This window comes from Phyllobates terribilis, unplaced genomic scaffold (assembly GCF_046119375.1).
Source record: "Phyllobates terribilis strain yellow unplaced genomic scaffold, ASM4611937v1 Scaffold_4__5_contigs__length_816908805, whole genome shotgun sequence".
Lineage (NCBI taxonomy): Eukaryota > Metazoa > Chordata > Amphibia > Anura > Dendrobatidae > Phyllobates > Phyllobates terribilis.
In genome coordinates, this window is record NW_027362764.1 from 592549653 (window position 1) to 592574467 (window position 24815).

Genomic DNA, 24815 nt, shown 5'->3' on the forward strand with positions numbered 1-24815 from the left:
CGAAGACCAAATATTTTTTCAGAGCTAGATGCAGATAAAAATTATATTGAATTTGCAACCTGGTAGAGGTTAGTATAGATGGACTAATAGAACAAGTCCCTCACACTGCTACAAGCCGAAATATTTTTTCAGAGCTAATGCAGATAAAAATTATTTTGAATTTGCAACCTGGTGGAGGTTAGTATAGATAGACTAATAGAACAAGTCCCACACACTGCTACAAGCCGAAGCCCAATTATTTTTTCAGAGCTAGATGCAGATAAAAATTATATTGAATTTGCAACCTGGTGGAGGTTAGTATAGATGGACTAATAGAACAAGTCCCACACACTGCTACAAGCCGAAGCCCAAACATTTTTTCAGAGCTAGATGCAGATAAAAAGTATTTTGAATTTGCAACCTGGTGGAGGTTAGTATAGATGGACTAATAGAACAAGTCCCACACACTGCTACAAGCACAAATATTTTTTCAGAGCTAGATGCAGCTAAAAATTATATTGAATTTGCAACCTGGTGGAGGTTAGTAAAGATGGACTAATAGAACAAGTCCCACACACTGCTACAAGCCGAAGCACAAATATTTTTTCAGAGCTAGATGCAGATAAAAGGTATATTGAATTTGCAACCTGGTGGAGGTTAGCATACATGGACTAATAGAACAAGTCCCACACACTGCTACACGCCGAAGCCGAAATATTTTTTCAGAGCTAGATGCAGATAAAACTTATATTGAACTTGCAACCTGATGGAGGTTAGTATAGATGGACTAATAGAACAAGTCCCACACACTGCTACAAGCCGAAGCCCAAATATTTTTTCAGAGCTAGATGCAGATAAAAATTATTTTGAATTTGCAACCTGGTGGAGGTTAGTATAGATGGACTAATAGAACAAATCCCACACACTGCTACAATCCGAAGCCCAAATATTTTTTCAGAGCTAGATTCAGATAAAAATTATATTGAATTTGCAACCTGGTGGAGGTTAGTATAGATGGACTAATAGAACAAGTCCCATACACTGCTACAAGCCGAAGCCCAAATATTTTTTCAGAGCTAGATGCAGATTAAAATTATTTTGAATTTGTAACCTGGTGGAGGTTAGTATAGATGGACTAAGAGAACAAGTCCCACACACTGCTACAAGCCGAAATATTTTTTCAGAGCTAGATGCAGCTAAAAATTATATTGAATTTGCAACCTGGTGGAGGTTAGTATAGATGGAATAATAGAACAAGTCCCACACACTGCTACAAGCCCAATCCCAAATATTTTTTCAGAGCTAGATGCAGATAAAAATTATTTTGAATTTGCAACCTGGTGGAGTTTAGTATAGATGGACTAATAGAACAAGTCCCACACACTGCTACAAGCCGAAGCCCAAATATTTTTACAGAGCTAGATGCAGATAAAAATTATTTTGAATTTCCAACCCGGTGGAGGTTAGTATAGATGAACTAATAGAACAAGTCCCACACACTGCTACAAGCCGAAATATTTTTTCAGAGCTAGATGCAGCTAAAAATTATATTGAATTTGCAACCTGGTGGAGGTTAGCATAGATGGACTAATAGAACAAGTCCCACACACTGCTACAAGCCGAAGCCCAAATATTTTTTCAGAGCTAGATGCAGCTAAAAATTAGATTGAATTTGCAACATGGTGGCGGTTAGTATAGATGGACTAATAGAACAAGTTCCACCCACTGCTACAAGCCGAAGCCGAAATATTTTTTCAGAGCTAGATGCAGCTAAAAATTATATTGAATTTGCAACGTGGTGGAGGTTAGTATAGATGGATTAATAGAACAAATCCCACACACTGCTACAAGCCCAAGCCCAAATATTTTTTCAGAGCTAGATGCAGATAAAAATTATTTTGAATTTGCAACCTTGTGGAGGTTAGTATAGATGGACTAATAGAACAAGTCCCACACACTGATACAAGCCGAAGCACAAATATTTTTTCAGAGCTAGATGCAGATAAAAATTATATTGAATTTGCAACCTGGTGGAGGTTAGCATACATGGACTCATAGAACAGGTCCCACACACTGCTACAAGCCGAAGCCGAAATGTTTTTTCATAGCTAGATGCAGATAAAAATTATATTGAATTTGCAACCTTGTGGAGGTTAGTATAGATCGACTAATAGAACAAGTCCCACACACTGCTACAAGCCGAAATATTTTTTCAGAGCTAGATGCAGATAAAAATTATTTTGAATTTGCAACCTGGTGGAGGTTAGTATAGATGGACTAATAGAACAATCCCACACACTGCTACAAGCCGAAATATTTTTTCAGAGCTAGATGCAGATAAAAATTATTTTGAATTTGCAACCTGGTGGAGGTTAGTATAGATGGACTAATAGAAGAAGTCCCACACACTGCTACAAGCCGAAATATTTTTTCAGAGCTAGATGCAGCTAAAAATTATATTGAATTTGCAACCTGGTGGAGGTTAGTATAGATGGACTAATAGAACAAGTCCCACACACTGCTACAAGCCGAAGCCCAAATATTTTTTCAGAGCTAGATGCAGATAAAAATTATTTTGAATTTGCAACCTGGTGGAGGTTAGTATAGATGGACTAATAGAACAAGTCCCAAACACTGCTACAAGCCGAAATATTTTTTCAGAGCTAGATGCGTATACAAATTATTTTGAATTTGCAACCTGGTGGAGGTTAGTATAGATGGACTAATAGAAGAAGTCCCAAACACTGCTACAAGCCGAAATATTTTTTCAGAGCTAGATGCAGATAAAAATTATTTTGAATTTGCAACCTGGTGGAGGTTAGTATAGATGGACTAATACAACAAGTCCCACACACTGCTACAAGCCGAAATATTTTTTCAGAGCTGGATGCAGCTAAAAATTATATTGAATTTGCAACCTGGTGGAGGTTAGTATAGATGGACTAATAGAACAAGTCCCACACACTGCTACAAGCCGAAGCCCAAATATTTTTTCAGAGCTAGATGCAGGTAAAAATTATTTTGAATTTGCAACCTGGTGGAGGTTAGTATAGATGGACTAATAGAACAAGTCCCACACATTGCTACAAGCCGAAATATTTTTTCAGAGGTAGATGCAGATAAAAATTATACTGAATTTGCAACCTGGTGGAGGTTAGTATAGATGGACTAATAGAACAAGTCCCACACACTGCTACAAGCCAAAGACCAAATATTTTTTCTGAGCTAGATGCAGATAAAAATTATATTGAATTTGCAACCTGATGGAGGTTAGTATAGATGGACTAATAGATCAAGTCCCACACACTGCTACAAGCCGAAATGTTTTTTCAGAGCTAGATGCAGATAAAAATTATTTTGAATTTGCAACCTGATGGAGGTTAGTATAGATAGACTAATAGAACAAGTCCCACACATTGCTACAAGCCGAAGCCCAAATATTTTTTCAGAGCTAGATGCAGATGAAAATTATATTAAATTTGCAACCTGGTGGAGGTTAGTATAGATGGACAAATAGAACAAGTCCCACACACTGCTACATGCCCAATCCCAAACATTTTTTCAGAGCTAGATGCAGATAAAAATTATTTTGAATTTGCAACCTTGTGGAGGTTAGTATAGATGGACTAATAGAACATGTCCCACACACTGCTACAAGCACAAATATTTTTTCAGAGCTAGATGCAGCTAAAAATTATATTGAATTTGCAACCTGGTGGAGGTTAGTATAGATGGACTAATAGAACATGTCCCACACACTGCTACAAGCCGAAGCACAAATATTTTTTCAGAGCTAGATGCAGATAAAAATTATATTGAATTTGCAACCTGGTGGAGGTTAGCATACATGGACTAATAGAACAAGTCCCACACACTGCTACAAGCCGAAGCCGAAATATTTTTTCAGACCTAGATGCAGATAAAAATTATATTGAATTTGCAACCTGGTGGAGGTTAGTATAGATGGACTAATAGAACAAGTCCCACACACTGCTACAAGCCAAAGCCCAAATATTTTTTCAGAGCTAGATGCAGATAAAACTTATTTTGAATTTGCAACCTGGTGGAGGTTAGTATAGATGGACTAATAGAACAAGTACCACACACTGCTACAAGCACAAATATTTTTTCAGAGCTAGATGCAGCTAAAAATTATATTGAATTTGCAACCTGGTGGAGGTTAGTATAGATGGACTAATAGAACAAGTCCCACACACTGCTACAAGCCGAAGCCCAAATATTTTTTCAGAGTTAGATGCAGATAAAAATTATATTGAATTTGCAACCTGGTGGATGTTAGTATAGATGGACTAATAGAACAAGTCCCACACACTGCTACAAGCACAAATATTTTTTCAGAGCTAGATGCAGATAAAAATTATTTTGAATTTGCAACCTGGTGGAGGTTAGTATAGATGGACTAATAGAACAAATCCCACACACTGCTACAAGCCGAAATATTTTTTCAGAACTAGATGCAGATAAAAATTATATTGAATTTGCAACCTGGTGGAAGTTAGTATAGATGGACTAATAGATCAAGTCCCACACACTGCTACAAGCCGAATCCCAAATATTTTTTCAGAGCTAGATGCAGATAAATATTATATTGAATTTGCAACCTGGTGGAGGTTAGTATAGATGGACTAATAGAACAAGTCCCACACACTGCTACAAGCCCAAATATTTTTTCAAAGCTAGATGCAGATAAAAATTATTTTGAATTTGCAACCTGGTGGAGGTTAGTATAGATGGACTAATAGAACAAGTCCCACACACTGCTACAATCCGAAACATTTTTTCAGAGCTAGATGCAGATAAAAAATATTTTGAATTTGCAGCCTGGTGGAGGTTAGTATAGATTGACTAATAGAATGATGCTATGCCCAAAAGGTTTTACTTCACTAGGTGCAGTAAAAAAAATTTATTCTATACACAGGTGGTGTAGCTTGCAACACAGATAGGCTACTCCACTGACTAACACACACTGCAAGAGGCCAAAAAGAATTTGCTTTCCTAGATTTAGCCAAATGCTGTGAAAAAAACTTGCACAGCACTGGCACAGACCTGCCTGGCAAAAAGTGATAGGAACTGATGTAACCTAGCCCTCAAAAGGACTGCAATTACAATTAGTCTTTACTCCCAACCTATCTATTTAAGAGCACAGACCTGCCTGATAAAAGTCATAGGAAATGATGTAACCTAGTGCTCAAATGCGAAAAGAAAAGAAATGGCGCATGTGTAGACTCACAGGTCTATTTATATAATTTAAAAAGTGCCAGTACACTCACCTGTGATGGTTGTGTACGTCTACACAACCAAGATTAAGGGTGTGATTAATGAGGCTCCGGGTCACTTCTATTTGTAGTATCGTCCTGTCGGTGTTTGCCTCACAACTCCGTACTCCTCAAGTGGTCACACGATCCTGCCGGACCAGATACCACTTCACCGCAGGTCCTCAGTAGTTTAACCCGGTGGCTGGATAACCGCAGGTCCTCACACATCCAAATATGCCCGGCTGCTCCTGCCACTTTGGTTCCGTATGAAGATATTTCACAAGTTAACAATGGTGCAGCGGTCTCAGGGAGCGCCAAAGGAATACTGGACAATTTAATAGATGGCAACCGACTTTTATTCTTCCTCCAATTCCACTGCCACAACGCGTTTCCACGGTCTAAGCCGTCTTCATCAGGTGATGAAGACGGCTTAGACCGTTGAAACGCGTTGTGGCAGTGGTATTGGAGGAAGAATAAAAGTCGGTTGCCATCTATTAAATTGTCCAGTATTCCTTTGGCGCTCCCTGAGACTGCTGCACCTTACTAGTCCTCAAAAGGACTGCAATCACAACTATTCCCTACTCCCAAGCTATCTGTAGATTTGTGCGAAAATTGGCTTGAAATTAACAAAGTATAGCGCACACAGCAACAGCGGTGCCGTCTAACACGCAGCTGCAGCAGTGAGAAAATGGTGGCGATGGGGAAAATGGTTGGGTCTTATAGGGCAAGGACATGTGACATACACTGCCAATGACACATGCCCTTGCTTGTGTGAAAAAAAGCACTTCGCTCCGTGTGTGCGCTGCTGATAGGCTGACAGATTGCACCTCCCCACTGTAAATGCGGGAAAGAGAATAAAAAATGGAGATCTTCATTATTCCTGCAGAGATCCATCCCCTGCCCCCCCCCGCCCCGCTGTACACTCAAACTGCATATTAATATTAATTTTCAGCATTACTGAGAAAAAATCCAGTTATGATTTTGGTGCATGAACAGTTATCGAACATAACCTCGAACAGCCAAATTTTTTTCAAATTGTTCGTGTTCCTCGAAAGACTCGAACACCGCCCAAAACAGCTCGAATTTGAGATTGGCGAACAGTTCGAGTCGAACACCGCTCTTCTCTAGAAGTGGTCCTCCCATAGTGTTGGCCTATGCAGTGATTGCAAGGTCTGAAATAAAAATTGGGAGGCACTCCATTGCCACTTGGAAGAGACGTAGAGGGCCTCATGAAAAAAATTTCCCATTATTAGGAAGTGGGCCTCCCATAGTGTTGGCCTATGCAGTGAATGCAAGGTTTGAAAAAAAAAATTGTGAGACATCCAATGCCCCTTAGAAGAGACGTAGAGGGCCTCATGAAAAAATTTTCTCATTATAAGGAAGTGGGTCTTCTATAGTGTTGGCCTATGCAGTGAATGCAAGGGCTGCCAAAAATTGGGAGGCACTCCAATGCACCTTGGAAAAGACGTGGAGAAGGGACTCATAAAAAAATATTCCCATTAGAAAGGAGCAGGTCTCCTATACTTGTAATGTCCATGCACTAAGTGTATGGGCTGACAAACATTTACCTCTGGGGGGTATACAGGAACATACTGTATAAAAAAATTTTTTTACGGGTATTATAAACAACCTTTAAAAAAATTATATAGGTGTTGCATCACAGACCACGGTCACCCTTGTGATATAGTGGTGAAGGATGAGGATGAGGAGTAGGAGCAGGACAAGAGCAAATAGCCAAAATCAGGAACCGTATACCCATGTGTGGGTGTCAAATGGTGCATGGTAATACACCTCCCAAAAAAAGACACTGGATTTGAGTTTATGTTACACTGCTATTATTCTGTGGTGTTGAGAAGTGTCGTCCAATCCAGCCCTTGTTCATTTTTATAAGAATCAGCCTGTCAGCATTTTCAGCTGACAGGCGTATGTGCTTATCAGTTATAATTCCACCAGCGGCACTAAAAACCCGCTCTGATAAAATGCTAGCGGCAGGGCAGGCCAGCACCTCCAAGGCGCAAACAGGCAGTTCATTCCACGGTTCCAGCTTGGATACCCAATGATTATAAGGCACTGAGGAATCACGGAGGACGTTGGTACGGTCGGCACGGTACTCCCTCAGCATCTTCCCAAACTCTGCACTTCTTGTGCGGATACCCCATGCCTCAGGGCCTGTGCGATGGGAGGGGCTGAGAAAATTCTCCCAGAACTTTGACACTGTTCCACTGCCTCAGCTGGATTGGAGTTGTGTCTCTCTTGCATGTACTCCTTGGTTGTCCAAGGAACTCTGACCTCTGCCGCCAGCATTTTCAGATGGCAATTTTTTTAATAGTTCCGCAAAAAGGGCCTTCTGGAACTGCCCCATTTTTGTAGACCTGTCCACCTCAGGAATAAGAGATATAAAGTTCTCCTTGTAGCGTGGGTCTAGAAGAGTCACCAACCAGTAATGACTGTCACCCAAAATTTTGAGAACACGAGGGTCACGGGAAAGGTAGCGTAACATAAACTCAGCCTTGCGTGCCAGACTGCTAACAGGCAAGACTTTGGGGTCCTCACCAAGAGGACGACTGACCTTGCTCTCCTCCTCCTCCTCCCTGTACTCAGGCCATCCACTCTGAACAGATGGTATGACTGTTGTGCAGGTAGTACCGTCTATAGCGCATGAAATTATCTCTATTCTTCCTCCTCCTCCTACTCTTCCTCATTGTCACCCAATCCATGTTGGGATGAGATGAGGCTGGGTTGTGTGTAATCACCCTGTATGATTCCTTGCTCCATCTCATCGTGCTCTGCCTGCAATGCATCCTCTTTGATTGTTAGCAGAGAGCATTTCAGAAGACAGAGAAGCGTGATCTTGACGCTAAATATGGCTACATCACCGTTCACCATCTTGGTGGAGTCATCAAACTTTTGGAGGATGGTACATATGTCTGACATCCATGTCCACTCCTTAGGTCTTATGTGTGGAGTCTGAATTGAATACCGATGGCCTTGTTGATGCTGGTAGTCAACAACTGCCCTCTTCTGCTCACAAATCCTTCCCAACATCTGCAGTGTAGAGTTCCAACGCGTGTGGATATCACACACCAGTCGATGAGCCGGAAGCTGCAAACGCTGCTGAAGCACGGCATAGGCGGCGGAAGCTGTAGGCGACTTTCTAAAATGGGCAGACAGGCGGCGTACATTGACAAGCAGATCCGGCAGCTCCGGGTAGGTTTTCAGAAACCGCTGAATCACGAGGTTAAGCACAAGGGCCAGGCATGGTACATGTGTGAGCTCACCTCACCTCAGAGCCGCCATCAGGTTCTGGCCATTTTGACACACAACGATGCCTGGCTGTAGGTTCAGTGATGTCAGCCACAGATCTGCCAGCTCTTTCAGAGCTGTCCGCAACTCTTTAGCGTTGTGTGGTTTGGCACTTAAGCATATTAGCTTCAGCACAACCTGTTTCCACTTGGTTGAGGCAGTGCTGCAGTGCTTCCAGCTTGAGACTGAGGTGGTCATTTCGGAGATAGAGGCTGAAGAGGAGGAGGCTGAGGAGGATGAGCTGCAGGAGCTGTAGACTGTGGGGGCAACCCTGATTGACCTAGGGCATGCAATCCTGAGCGTCGGGAGGATGTGTTCCGTCCCAAGGACCAACTGGATCCCAACTTCCACTATGTTAACCCAGTGTGCCATCAGCACCGTCCCTACCCACAAGCACTTGTCCATGTGTCCGTGGTTAGGTGGACTTTTCCAGTAACTGCATTGTTGAGGGCACAGCTAATGTTGTAGGACACATGCTTGTGTAATGCGGGGACGGCACACCGGAAGAAATAGTGGCAGCTGGGGACCGAGTACCGAGGGACAGCCGCCACCATCAGGTTGCAAAAAGCTTCAGTCTCCACAAGCCTAAAAGGCAACAATTCAAGCGCAAGCAGTCGCGAAATGTGGGAATTTAGTAGTGTGGCCTGTGGGGCGTTGGCTGCGTATTTGTGTATGGGGTATGGACAACTGAAAGCTGCGCTGGGACAAGGACATGCTTGCTGATGGTGCTAGTTGAGAGCGTGCAATGACAGGTGCAGAGCAGGAGGTATCTTCACATGCAATATGGACAGGGGATTGGCTTGCACACACAACAGCGGAAGAAGCAGTGGTGTCACCCACAGACACTGTTCCTGGACCCTGGAGTTCGACCCACAAAGTCAGGTGCTGTGCTGCCATGTGCCTGATCATGCTGGTGGTGGTCAGGCTGGTCGTTTTGCTACCCCTGCTGATGCTGGCCTGGCCGGTGGTGCAAATGGCCTTTTTGTGGTTATCGGCAGAGTCTTTAAAAACAACCAGACTCGGGAAGACCTAACAGTTGTACTGGCAACTTCCTTCGTGTTGGTATTACGGGGAAAGGTTGCCCGCCTTCTGTCTGCGGCCACCACACTGCTTCTTCCTGCCTGTTGGGGTGCTCTGCCTCCCTCCCCTTGTGTGCTGCTGTCCTCGCTCTGCATGTCCTCCTGCCAGGTTGGGTCAGTTACTATATCATCCACCACCTTGTCTTATAATTCCACATCCCTGATCCTCCTCCAGAGTTTCTGGCAATTGTGTCTCATCGTCGTCCACCTCTTGTGACAGTTTCCCTTTTGTGTGACCATGGCTGCTCAAATATTTGGGCATAGCTACATGTGATCACCTCTTGCCCCACTTCAAGTGGACCAGACGAGAGGCCCGAATCTATAAATGGAAAAGTGAACAGCATTTCAGAGTGTCCAAGTGTGGAATCAGTTGTCTCAGGGCACTCGGTATGATTGGAGGAAGGAGGATCAGTGTGAGGAATATGCAGTCCAGACTCACGGCTACTGAGACTTGACCATGTGGAAGACAGGGTGGTGGTGGTGGCTAAGAAACTGGAAGCATTATCTGCTCTCCAACCAACAACCTTTTCACACTGCTCTGTGTTCAATAGTGGTGTTCTGCGGTCCCCTATCAATTTGGACAGGAAGGTCGAGCTAGAAGATGTGGGTGTTTGTTGTGGCACAATTTCAGCTTGCCCACGGCTTCGGCCTCTGCATGCACCATCACCATCACATCCAGTTCCCCAGCCCTTGCCACACGCCTTGCCCATTATAATTGGGGACAATATCTTCCACGCTCACTACAAATGGCTGAATTTGGAGCAAACTTATATGTGATCCGTGTGATGGACAAACCAGTTTTAAATAGCTGGCCTGTAGATAACTATTTTTAACAACAAGCTGGTGTCAATACCTTCACTGACACACTGAAACAAAATTTTAATGGAGGCCTGAAATGGCAGAATTTAGAGCGAACTTATCTGTGATCCGTGTACGGACAAATCACAATTTTAAATAGCTGGCCTGTAGGTAATTATTTTTAACAGCAAACTAGTGTCAATAACTTCACTGACACACTGAAAAAATTTTTTAATGGAGGCCAGAAATGGCAGAATTTTCAGCGAACTTATATGTGATCCATGTGACGGACAAACCACAGTTTTAAATAGCTGGCCTGTAGATAACTATTAACAGCACCGACCTCGTGTCAATAAGTTCACTGACACACTGCAACAAAATTTCTATGGAGGCCAGAAATGGCAGAATTTTCAGCGCAATTATATGTGATCCGTGTGACGGACAAACCACAGTTTTAAATAGCTGGATTATTAGTGCTGCAATATGGAAAGGACCTTTCTGTATTCTGAAGTGCCAACAAGCAAATGGCGCAGAAAAACGGTGTTCTCTGGATTGCTTTTTAAGCAAATAATCAGGATTAAGATAAAAAAAATATTCCTGGCCCCTGATACCTGGGGCTATTTCTACAAATATCTGTAAAAGCACCAGCAGACAGAACTGAAATGGACCCTCTTGCTATATGCACTGCAGTCTGCTATATACCCTGCCTGCCTTCCCAGCACTGATACCTCTGCAGCTGGATTAGTCCTTAGAAGGACTGTTAGTTGAGATGGATATGTGTAGTATCTTGCGGAATACCTACACTAACTAATAAACAACCAAATCTCTCCCTAGCTCAGCAGCACCTCTCCATACACTACCTGATTGCAGAGACTGATGAGCACGGCAGTGCCAGGTCTGATATAGACCTGATGATGCTGTTAGGCCAGCCAATCACTGTATTGCCACAACCAACATGACTGCGGCATTACAGTGTGTGGCAGACAATCTCTGCATGTTGATTGGTGCTCTAAAGAGCACCAAACATGCAAAGAGGGGACCCGAGCATCCGCCCGAGCATCTCAGAAGTACTTGGCGAGCTCCAAGCATCTTGATTACTGAGATGCTCGAGCGAGTACTTGTGAGTATGCTCGCTCATCACTAGAGCCTAAGTTAAGGACCGAGTTGTTCCATCTTAAGAGAAAGAAAGCCATTTGGGGTAACAGTGTAATCCGTTAAGAAGTTTATTAATTAAATGAGACACCTGATACCACAGATTCTTGATCTTCGGACTGTTCCAATAAATATGAATTATGACACTTTTTTCCCACAATTTCCCCAGAAGTTAGGGGAATATGGTGAATTAATTTTATAAAGTCTAATTGGTGTATAATACCATCTGGTAAGAATATTATAATATGATTCTTGGAGGGACATGCAGATATTGTATGCTAAAGTTAGTTTTATACTCTTCTCTCCTTGATCTAGTGAAAATAATTTTTTTACGTCCTCTTCCCCATATAATCATATGAGAGTTTTTTTCAAAGTGACAATCTGCGTTGAGATGATTGTATAAATTATTAGTATTCCAAAATAATTTGTTGTTTGTGTTCCCTAATAACAGACCTATGATCTCAGAAATAGGAGCTGTGCTATTTAATAGAGTTTGAGTCTGTTCTTTAATCAACAGGAAATGTTGAAAATCTGTGCTAGAAAAATTGTATTTGATCAAACTTAGATCAACGTCCTAGGCTATGGCTAGGGATGGAAGGAGATGAGCACTAGTCAACCTCCACTAAACTCTATAGACAACTAGGGTGGACAAAACAGGGGAAATGGCTTAGCTTCAGATGAACTCCAAATAAGCACACAGCCTCAAGCTCCAGAGAGGACGAAGTACTGCTCCTGCTTAGCTTCACAAGTAGAAATGGATATAACTGGCAACTCCCTCTCAGACACACCAGGTATATATACACCCAGGCCAGAGAGCTAATTATCAAGAGAGAGGTAGCCGCTCGGTCCTAAAGACAGCCTCTTATCTAAGAAACTGTCTGCAATGCCAAACGTAGAGATTTCCTGCAACCCACTGCAGGGCGACTGTCTGTCACCTCTGACAAACCCGTGACAGTAAAAAAAAAAGGGAAGTGACTTTTTTTTTTTTTTTTACTGTCTAAAAACATTAAAAAATAGTTTTTTTGTATCCAATTTTTAAGCGCCAATGAAGGTGCTCGAGAGGGAGAAGTAGAATCAACAGAGCCATCAGGAACCAACTTAAAGTCAGCTAAAATCAAAATTTTTCCTTTCTTAACTTCCTGGATTTTTTATTGAGTTGGTCAAGGAATCTTATTTGTTTTTTATTAGAAGCATATATATTTATGATGGAACAATGTTAGTTGTTGAGATTGCAAATTAAAATACGGAATCTTTCTTCTTCATCATGAAACTCTTCAATGAATTTAAAGGGAATTTAATATTTTATTATCGTTACTACTCCTGCTTTTTTCCTTATATTAAAATATATAAAACCATGGGGGAAAGTTTATGGGGTAATTTAGGGTGATTTTGTTTAGCCAATTTTATTTCTTGTAGACATATTACATCTGCATTTGTGTTTTTTATTTTCTTCCATGTTAGGTGCCTTTTCCCAGGACTATTAGGACCCCTAACATTAAATGTCAAAATCTTTGTATTCATAATATGGTAAATATAAACCAAACCTTACGTACAAATTGATATAGAACCGTGAAAGGGTATAAGCAATAGACTTAAGCTATATATAACAATAAAAAATGAAAAAAAAATAGTATCTTTGTTTTTGTTACTTTAAGACAATCAAAAGTCCTCCTGAAGGAAACCTATTAATCCAGAGAGTTTACTTCCTATTGGGGAAAATGTTCGTAAAAGGAGATCTGGAAATATCTCTTACTATTAAAAGAGATCATTAATAGTGTTGAGCGATACCTTCCGATATCAGGAAATATCGTATCGGATTGGATCGGGCCGATACCCAAAAAGTATCGGATATCGCCGATTCCGATACCGGAAACCAATGAAGTCAATGGGACACAAATATCGGAATGAAAATAAACTCTTTCTTTCCTTGTAGGTTAATTCTACATGAAGTAAAACAACTAAGAATAATGTAGAATGACATGAAAAGCCGGCAATTCATCAGCGCATACACCGGTACCCGACAATTTACAACAGAAAGAATAGAGCTTCACACATAGATTAGATAGATAGAAACATGTCAGTCACATATATATGAAGTACAGTGACAGTGTTGCTTACTGTACTTGTCATTTAGTGTAAAGGATTTATTTAAAAAAATATTAGTGTTTTCGTGCACCGTCTCTTTAAAAAAGCCGGCCGGCAATTCAGCATCTGTACCCGACAATTTAGAATAGAAAGAATAGAGAATCATACATAGATTAGATAGATAGAAACATGTCAGTCACATATATATATGAAGTGCAGTGACAGTGTTGCTTACTGTACTTGTCATTTAGTGTAAAGGATTTATTTAAAAAAATATTAGTGTTTTCGTGCACCGTCTCTTTAAAAAAGCCGGCCGGCAATTCAGCATCTGTACCCGACAATTTAGAATAGAAAGAATAGAGAATCATACATAGATTAGATAGATAGAAACATGTCAGTCACATATATATGAAGTACAGTGACAGTGTTGATTACTGTACTTGTCATTTAGTGTTAAAATAAAGGATTTATTTAAAAAAAAATTGGCGTGGGGTTCCCCTTAATTTTAGGCTCTAGCGGAGGTTAAGCAGACAGCTGGGGCAAATGTTTGAAGCCTGGGAAGGGGGTAATACCCACGGAGCTTCCCAGGCTACTAATATCAGCCCCCAGCTGAATACCTAGCCTTTACTAGCTATTAAAATGGGGGAACCCCCCCAAAAAATAACGTGGGGTCGCCCCTAATTTAATAGCTAGCAAAGGCTAGGCAGACAGCTGGGGGCTGATTTTAATAGCCCAGGAAGGGTGCCATGAATATTGGCCCCCTCCCAGGCTAGAAACACCAGCCGTCAGCCATCCCAGAAATAGCGCATCCATAGGATGCGCCAATTCTGGCACTTAGCCTCGCTCTTCCCACTGCCCTGTAGCGGTGGCAGTGGGGTAATAGGGTTGGGGTTGATGTCAGCTTATAATGCCAGCTGACAACAAGCCCAGGTTAGTAATGGAGAGGCGTCTATAAGACACCCCCATTACTAACCCCATAGTCAAAGTTAAAAAAAAAAACACAAACACCCAGAATAAAGTCCTTTAATTGAAATAAAGACACAATTCTTTATTGTTCTAAATTAAACCATACTTACCATCACGCCCATTCCAGCTGAAGCCAACGATCTCCTGCAATAAAAGAAAAATAATAAAGCAACCTCATCCTTACCTTTCCATGGTTCCCACGACAGCTTCAGCTCTGCTACATCGAGATGACAGGTTGGACCGCAGCAGAACGCTGCCATCCAGCCTGTCATCCCGCAGACACTGAGAAGCGCAGGCATGCTTGCGCTCCTCAGTGTCTCTCTGTGACGTCATCCAGATGAGCCGAGTTCATGTCCAATGAACTCAGCTCACCTCATGCACGTCACTGACAGCGTGGGAAAATTCTCACGCTGAAGTGCTGAGTGCAGGAGAATTTTCCCACGCTGTCAGTGACGTGCATGAGGTGAGCTGAGTTCATTGGACATGACCTCGGCTCATCTGGATGCCGTCACAGCGAGACACTGAGGAGCACAAGCATGCCTGCGCTTCTCAGTGTCTGCGGGATGACAGGCTGGATGGCAGCGTTCTCCTGCGGTCCAGCCTGTCATCTCGATGTAGCAGAGCTGAAGCTGTCGTGGGAGCCATGGAAAGGTAAGGATGAGGTTGCTTTATTATTTTACTTTTATTGCAGGAGATCGTTGGCTTCAGCTGGAATGGGCGTGATGGTAAGTATGGTTTAATTTAGAACAATAAAGAATTGTGTGTTTATTTCAATTAAAGGACTTTATTCTGGGTGTTTGTGTTTTTTTAAATACTTTAATAGAAATTCATGGTGGTCATGTCTAATATTGGCGTGACCCCATGAATTTCGGGCTTAGGGCCAGCTGATAATGCCAAACTGGCCTTAACCCCTTTATTACCCAGTGAGCCACCGCACCAGGGCCCTGGATGAGTTGGGTACAGCGCCAGAAGATGGCGCTTCTATGAACGCGCCATTTTCTGGGGCGGCTGCGGACTGCAATTTGCAGCGGGGGTGGCCCAGAAAGCTTGGGTCTCCCTGCGCTGCGGATTCCAGCCCCCAGCTGCCTAGTTGTACCTGGCTGGACACAAAAATAGGGCGAAGCCCCCCGCATTTTTTTTTTTAATTATTTCATGAAATTCATGGAATAATTAAGAAAAAAAGGGCTTCCCTATATTGTTGTGTCCAACCAGGTACAAATACGCAGCTGGTGGTTGGGGGCAGCCCATTCCTGCCTGATGTACCTGGCTGGACACAAATATAGTGCGAAGCCCCACGTCAATTTTTTTTTAAATAAATCCTTTATTTTAACACTAAATGACATTTGAGGAGTTAATAAAGATGCAGTCCCTAAATTATTATTTATTTTTTAATTAATTTTTCCCAAAACTTTTGACGTGGGCTTCGCCATATTTTTGTATGCCAGCCAGGTACAGCATCCAGCTTCTATGAACGCGTCATTTTCCGGGGTGGCTGTGGACTGCAATTTTCAGCGGGGGGGGGGGGCAGAAAGCTTGGGCCTCCCTGCACTGCAGATTCCATCCCCCAGCTGCCTAGTTGTACCTGGCTGGACACAAAAATAGAGAGAAGCTTCACGTATTTTTTTTTTTTAATTATTTCATGAAATTCATGAAATAATTAAGAAAAAAGGGCTTCCCTATATTGTTGTGTCCAACCAGGTACAAATAGGCAGCTGGTGGTTGGGGGCAGCCCGTTCCTGCCTGCTGTACCTGGGTGGACACAAATATAGGGCGAAGCCCCACGTCAATTTTTTTTAAATCATTTCAGGAAATTCATGAAATAATTAAAAAAAATTGATGTGGGGCTTCGCCCTATATTTGTGTCCAGTCAGGTACAGCAGGCAGGAACGGGCTGCCCCCAACCACCAGCTGCCTATTTGTACCTAGCCGGACACAACAATATAGGGAAGCCCTTTTTTTCTTAATTATTCCAAGAATTTCATGAATTTAAAAAAAAAATACGTGGAGCTTCGCCCTATTTTTGTGTCCAGCCAGGTACAGCAGGCAGGAACAGGCTGCCCCCAACCACCAGCTGCCTATTTGTACCTGGCCGGACACAACAATATAGGGAAGCCCTTTTTTAAAAAAATTATTTCATGAAATAATTAAAAAAAAATTGACGTGGGGCTTCGCTCTGTTTTTGTGTCCAGCCAGGTACAACTAGGCAGCTGGGGGCTGGAATCTGCAGCGCAGGGAGGCCCAAGCTTTCTGGGCCCCACCCGCTGCAAATTGCAGTCCGCAGCCGCCCCGGAAAATGGCGCGTTCATAGAAGCGCCATCTTCTGGCGCTGTACCCAACTCATCCAGTGCCCTGGTGCGGTGGCTCACTGGGTAATAAAGGGGTTAAGGCCAGCTTGGCATTATCAGCTGGCCCTAAGCCCGAAATTCATGGGGTCACGCCAATATTAGACATGACCACCATGAATTTCTAGTAAAGTATTTAAAAAAAACACAAACACCCAGAAAAAAGTCCTTTAATTGAAATAAACACACAATTCTTTATTGTTCTAAATTAAACCATACTTACAGTCACGCCCATTCCAGCTGAAGCCAACGATCTCCTGCAATAAAAGTAAAATAATAAAGCAACCTCATCCTTACCTTTCCATGGCTCCCACGACGGCTCCAGCTCTGCTACATCGAGATGACTGGCTGGACCGCAGCAGAACGCTGCCATCCAGCCTATCATCCCGCAGACACTGATAAGCGCAGGCATGCTTGCGCTCCTCAGTGTCTGGCTGTGACGGCATCCAGATGAGCCGAGGTCATGTCCAATGAACTCGGCGCACCTCATGCACGTCACTGACACCGTGGGAAAATTCTCACGCTGAAGCGCTGAGTGCAGGAGAATTTTCCCACGCTGTCAGTGACGTGCATGAGGTGAGCTGAGTTCATTGGACATGACCTCACCTCATGTATGTCACTGACAGCGTGGGAGAAGTCTCACGCTGAAGCGCTGAGTGCAGGAGAATTTTCCCACGCTGTCAGTGACGTGCATGAGGTGAGCTGAGTTCATTGGACATGACCTCGGCTCATCTGGATGCCGTCACAGCCAGACACTGAGGAGCGCAAACATGCCTGCGCTTCTCAGTGTCTGCGGGATGACAGGCTGGATGGCAGCGTTCTGCTACGGTCCAGCCTGTCATCTCGATGTAGCAGAGCTGAAGCTGTCGTGGGAACCATGGAAAGGTAAGGATGAGGTTGCTTTATTATTTTACTTTTATTGCAGGAGATCGTTGGCTTCAGCTGGAATGGGCGTGACTGTAAGTATGGTTTAATTTAGAACAATAAAGAATTGTGTGTTTATTTCAATTAAAGGACTTTTTTCTGGGTGTTTGTGTTTTTTTTAAATACTTTACTAGAAATTCATGGTGGTCATGTCTAATATTGGCGTGACCCCATGAATTTCGGGCTTAGGGCCAGCTGATAATGCCAAGCTGGCCTTAACCCCTTTATTACCCAGTGAGCCACCGCACCAGGGCCCTGGATGAGTTGGGTACAGCGCCAGAAGATGGCGCTTCTATGAACGCGCCATTTTCCGGGGCGGCTGCGGACTGCAATTTGCAGCGGGTGGGGCCCAGAAAGCTTGGGCCTCCCTGCGCTGCAGATTCCAGCCCCCAGCTGCCTAGTTGTACCTGGCTGGACACAAAAATAGGGCGAAGCGCCACACACTTTTTTTTTTAATTATTTCATGAAATTCATGGAATAATTAAGAAAAAAAGGGCTTCCCTATATTGTTGTGTCCGGCTAGGTACAAATAGGCAGCTGGTGGTTGGGGGCAGCCCGTTCCTGCCTGCTGTACCTGGCTGGACACAAATATAGTGCGAAGCCCCACGTCAATTTTTTTTTAATTATTTCATGAAATAATTTAAAAAAAAAGGGCTTCCCTATATTGTTGTGTGCGGCCAGGTACAAATAGGCAGCTGGTGGTTGGGGGCAGCCCGTTCCTGCCTGCTGTACCTGACTGGACACAAATATAGGGCGAAGCCCCACATAATTTTTTTTTAATTATTTCATGAATTTCCTGAAATAATTAAAAAAAAATTGACATGGGGCTTCACACTATATTTGTGTCCAGCCAGGTACAGCAGGCAGGAACGGGCTGCCCCCAACCACCAGCTGCCTATTTGTACCTGGCCAGACACAACAATATAGGGAAGCCCTTTTTTTCTTAATTATTCCATGAATTTCATGAAATAATTAAAAAAAAAAAAAGTGGAGCTTCTCCCTATTTTTGTGTCCAGCCAGGTACAACTAGGCAGCTGGGGGCTGGAATCTGCAGCGCAGGGAGGCCCAAGCTTTCTGCCCCCCCCCCCGCTGAAAATTGCAGTCCGCGGCCGCCCCGGAAAATGGCGCGTTCATAGAAGCTGGATGCTGTACCTGGCTGGCATACAAAAATATGGCGAAGCCCACGTCAAAAGTTTTGGGAAAAATTAATTAAAAAATAAATAATAATTTAGGGACTGCATCTTTATTAACTCCTCAAATGTCATTTAGTGTTAAAATAAAGGATTTATTTTAAAAAAAAATGGCGTGGGATCCCCCATAATTTTAGTCTCTAGCGGAGGTTAAGCAGACGGCTGGGGCAGATGCTTGAAGCCTGGGAAGGGGGTAAAACCCACGGAGCTTCCCAGGCTACTAATATCAGCCCCCAGCTGAATACCTAGCCTTTACTAGCTATTAAAATGGGGGACCCCCCCCCAAAAAAATGACGTGGGGTCCCCCCTATTTTAATAGCTAGCAAAGGCTAGGCAGACAGCTGGGGGCTGATATTAATAGCTCAGGAAGGGTGCCATGAATATTGCCCCCCTCCCAGGCTAGAAACACCAGCCGTCAGCCGCCCCAGAAATGGCGCATCCATAGGATGCGCCAATTCTGGCACTTAGCCTCGCTCTTCCACGCTGCCCTGGTGCGGTGGCAGGGGGTAATAGTGGTGGGGTTCATGTCAGCGCCAGCTTCCATGAAGCCCAGGTTAGTAATGATGGCCGTCTATATGACACCCCCATTACTAACCTACAAAGTGTTAAAAAGAAAAAACACACTACACCCAGAAAAAAATAATTTATTTGAAATAAAACACACCATTTTATTTAATTCTTAGTTTACTAAAAAAAAATAGTTACCTGTCCACGTTCCTGCGCTGATCTCCCATGCACAGCTGTCACATCTGGAGAAGGTGACAGCTGTGCATGGCTGCTGTAAGCTCACGCTGCCGGGAACACGTCCGCTGCCGGCAGCAGGAGCCACTGACTGAGGTCACCGGAGTGCATTCAGTCAGCGCTGCTCCGGAGACCTCCTTTACGGCACTGCTGTACCGTGGGAATTTCTCACGATACAGCAGAGCCGTAAAGGAGCTAACCGGAGCAGCGCTGCCTGAACTCCGGTGAACCCTTACGGCCCCGTCATTCTAGTGGCGGCAGCGGTTCAGAGCGGTCACATTCTATGTGGCTGCTCTAAACTGGAGATCTTCGTGGGACACTCGTGGACTACTACGGAGGGGTAAGGATAAGGTTGTGGTTTATTATTTTAGATTTTATTACAGGAGATCGATGGCTTCGGGGAATTAGGTGTCTAGGTGAGTATAGGTGTAGTTTTTTATTTTTTACTTTATTTTAGGTGGCGATCGGCGGGGACAGGTAATGTATGAACTAATTTCTTTTAGGTAACCACTGGCCACCAATGACATGTATCTAACATTTATTGGGGACACAGTAGGGCAATTTATATAGCAGGATCAGGCTGATGGGAACTACTGCTCCCATCGAGCTGATCCTGCTGGCACGAGTGGACTGGGGACAGACATAGGCCGATGGGAGTAGTAGTGTCACATCGGCCTATGTCTGCCTGCACGCACAGACACATCGCACAGACACCCCGCACACACACCCCGCACACACACACCCCGCACACACACACCCCGCACACACACCCCGCGCACACACACCCCGCATACACACACCCCGCACACACACACCCCGCACACACACACCCCGCACACACACACCCCGCACACACACCCCGCACACACACCCCGCACACACACACCCCGCACACACACACCGCACACACACTAATCATGACGGGTCCGGGAGGTGAGGCTGACCTGTGCGGCCGTGGGAAAGTTCATGTGAGTTCATGCAATGCAGTCAAGCATGAACTCACATGAACCCTCTGAGGGCACCGCGGCGACTTCAAATGAACAGCTGATCGGCATCACCTGATACCTCAGCTGTTCATTTGAAATAACCGGCGGGAAAGCGCAGCACAGAACGGGAAAGCCGGCGGTGAAGTCTTTTCACTGCCGGCTTCCCCGCCCGGGTCCTTCACTCCTTGGTGCTGCGCTCCCCGCCCGGTCCTAATTTACGATTGGGATTGGAGGTGGTGAGGGGAGCGGAGGATCGGGGTGGGAGGCTGCGGGGAAGCAGTATGGGGCTGTGTGATTGTTTAAAAGCCGGCGGCTTTTTACCGCCCGCCGGCTTTTAAACAATCAGGAGAATTCTCCCACGCTGGGATGGCATTCTGATGACAGGCTGGATCTCAGCTGAGCGCTGCCACCCAGCTTGTCATCCTTCACAGACACTGCAGAGCGCAGGCATTATGGGAACTTCCGATTCCGGTATTCGATATTATAAAAGTATCGGAATTAAGTATCGGAATTCCGATACAGTGAATATCGGCCGATACCCGATATTTCAGTATCGGAATGCTCAACACTAATCATTAATCCACATGTAAGTCCTCAGGAGAAATATTAAAAAGTTATTTTTCAACAAAATGCACTATTCTTCGGCATTATAGGGAAACCAAGTTTAATCAGTTAAACAATTTTTTTCTGTAAGAAAAAAAATTACATGACAATAATATAGACATTTCTTCAACCAAATAAGTAAGTCCTCAGCATGTGCATAAATTAAATTAGAACAAGCAAGGGTCCCCTGCTATGAAAAGAAAAGTTATGAAACCTTAACATAGTATAGATCGAAAATAAACAACTATAAGGTATTAACCCTTTATACAAAAGGGACAATAAAGAAAATATGCTAAAAGGGTGTATGATCAGAAATTGGTTCCACCCTGAATTGTAGCTACGAAGCTCTTACCCTCTTCAGGATAAAAAATAGGAATAATATTACCCTTGTAACGAATCAACAATTTAGTCAGGAAACCCATTCTGTATATAATTTCCAGATGGCGTAAAGATTAGTGATGAGCGAGCACTAAATTGCTTGGGTACTCCTTGCTCGGGTCGAGCAAATTGGAATACTCGGGTGCTCGACCCGAGCAACGAGCCCAATGTAAGTCTATGGGAAACTCGAGCATTTTTCAGGCGGCTCCCCCCGGCGGTCTGCAGAGGGCCTAAAAATTGCCCAAATCGATGGGAACAGTGCTCAAATGACATGGGAACAGCATGGGGAAGACCCCTGGAAGCATTTCTGACTCCCAGTTCACTGCTGTCAACAACGTTGTCAGAGGTATTAGGCCACTTTTACGGACTCACAATAAAACATACAAAAACAAAAACAAAATGGATTTTCCTGGGAAATATATTAAAGAACATCCTTTCCAGGGTAATGACTTGTATATAAGGCAAAATAAATAACCAAAACCAAAAATACTCCTCCACACCTTGGGCTATGTTCACACATAGCGTTTTTGATGCGTTTTTTCACTTTTGCATTACTTTCAACCGTGACAAATACATTCAATGGGAAATGTAATTTTAACATTTTACAACCTTATCTGGCCATGTGGTGTGTGACACAGCATCAGACACATGCATACAGTGCTGAAAAGACATGGGAACACCATGGGGAAGACCTCTGGAAGCATTTCTGACTCCCAGGTCACTGCCTAAAAGTGTGCCCATCAGAAGTGATCCTTGGCGCATGTGAAGATGCCTCCCGCCATGCACCTGTCATTGCAGACTTGCAACAATCACCATCCACGTCCTTGTCCAGTGCAGTGTTCAGTTGTCCCTACCCCATTCCTTGGAAAGCAAGCGCAAGTATGCAGCCAGCCACCCACCCACAGGCTGCAATACTATACTGCCAATTTTTTGACAGCTGCTTTCCCTAGAAATGTGGCCTTTAAGGCTCATGGAGGCGGAAGCTTTTCATAACCTCATGCCGGCGGCCCCCGGGTGTCCATACTCGGTCCCCAGCCGCCACTGTTTCTCCCAGTGTCATCTCCGCCTTCCACAAGCACGGGTCCCACAACATTACCCGTGCCCTCCCCAGTGCAATTACTGGTAAGGACCGCCTTACCACAAACACGTGGACAGGTGAATGTGGCCAGGGACGGTACAGAGCCAGTCTGCAGCTTTTTTTGCTGAGTTGTATTTCACCACAGCCATATTCTTTAGCTTGGTGAAAGGACTTGGGAAACCATATCAACCCAGCTGTCATTTCTCCCAGGGAGTCCTTTAAAGCTGCTTTCACTTGAAATGAGGCCTTTTAGGCTTGTGGAGGCGGAAGCTTTTCATAACCTCATGCCGGCGGCCGGGTGTCCATACTTGGTCCCCAGCCGCCACTATTTCTCCCGGTATCGTCTCCGCCTTCCACAAGCACGGGTCCCACAACATTACCCGTGCCCTCCCCAGTGCACTTACTGGGAAGGACCGCCTAACCACAAACACGTGGACAGGTGAATGTGGCCAGGGACGGTATGGAGCCAGTCCACAGTTTTTTTTTATGAGAGTTGTATTTAGCTTGGTGAAAGGACTGGCATAGAGGGAAACCGTATCTACTCTGGGTGTCATTTCTTTGTCACCAGGTTCCGCCCATTGTCACACACGACCATGCCTGGCTGTATGTTCAGCGGTGAGAGCCACAGGTCAGGCTGCTGTGTTACAGCTTTCAACAACTCTGCAGCGCTGGGCAGTTTGTCAATTAAGCATTAAGCATGTTATCTTCAGCACAGCCTGTTGCCGCTTGGCCAAGGCAGTGCTGCACTGCTGTCAGCTTGTGACTGATGTGGTCATTGCTGAGATGGAGGAGGAGGTGCAGGAGCTGAACAATGTGATTACATTGAGGTTAAATTGGTGGCGCTGTTTTTTATACTAAAGAAAGATCCTATTGTTTTGTTTTTTTTACGTTATTTTTTAAGACAAATGCATTCCCCTGGAAATGTCATTTTAACATTTTACAACCTTATTTGGCAATGTGGTGTGTGACACATCATCAAACACATCCTGTTTTATTTATGATGGAAGGACTTTGTAAGTCATAAAGCCTATTTTTATAGGGCCATCAGACGGCCTTTACTATTCTTAAAAGGCCAGCAGTCGGCCCTAGCTATTGTTAGAGAGCCATCAGCCGGCTATGCTTTGTTGTTCCCATTATTAACAAGTGGGTCTCTTATACTGTTATTGCGTATCCAGTGACTGCAAGGGCTGCCAAAAATTATCACCTAGAATAAAGTTTTGAGTTGAAAACTGTTTGATTTCAGTTTGTAATAACCTGTAAATGCTTATAATTTCAAAAATGACCATTTTTTTGTTCTTTATTAAAATGAAAAGGTTGAAAACTCTGCTGTGCATAATAATTTGGAACATGCATTTTGAGTGCAGTTTGAGTTTTTTATTTTTTTAAAAATATACTGTTATCATAGGCAGTTTGTACAAAAACCTTTCAATTGTACTCTAATAGTTATTTGACAGGAAAATTACAATGACTGCAATTCATATAGGTAATTTGGGAAAATCTGAGAAAATATTATTTGCATAATAATTTGGAACACAGTGTAGAGCAGGGCCACAGTAATGACAAATTCCCATAAGAAAGGAGAGAGTCTGCTATACAATTATAGGGTATGCAGTGAGTCCAACGGCTGACCAATTTTAGGAAACACCCTACTAAGAATTTAAAGACACATAGAGCAGGGCCACAGTAATGACAAATTCCCATTAGAAAGGAGAGAGTCTGCTATACATTTATAGGGTATGCAGTGAGTCCAAAAGCTGACCAATTTTAGGAAAAACCCCACTAAGAATTTAAAGACACATAGAGCAGGGCCACAGTAACAACAAATTTCCATTAGAAAGGAGAGAGTCTGCTATACAGTTATAGGGTATGCAGTGAGTCCAACGACTGGCCAATTTTAGGAAAAACTCCACTAAGAATTTAAAGGCACAAAGAGCA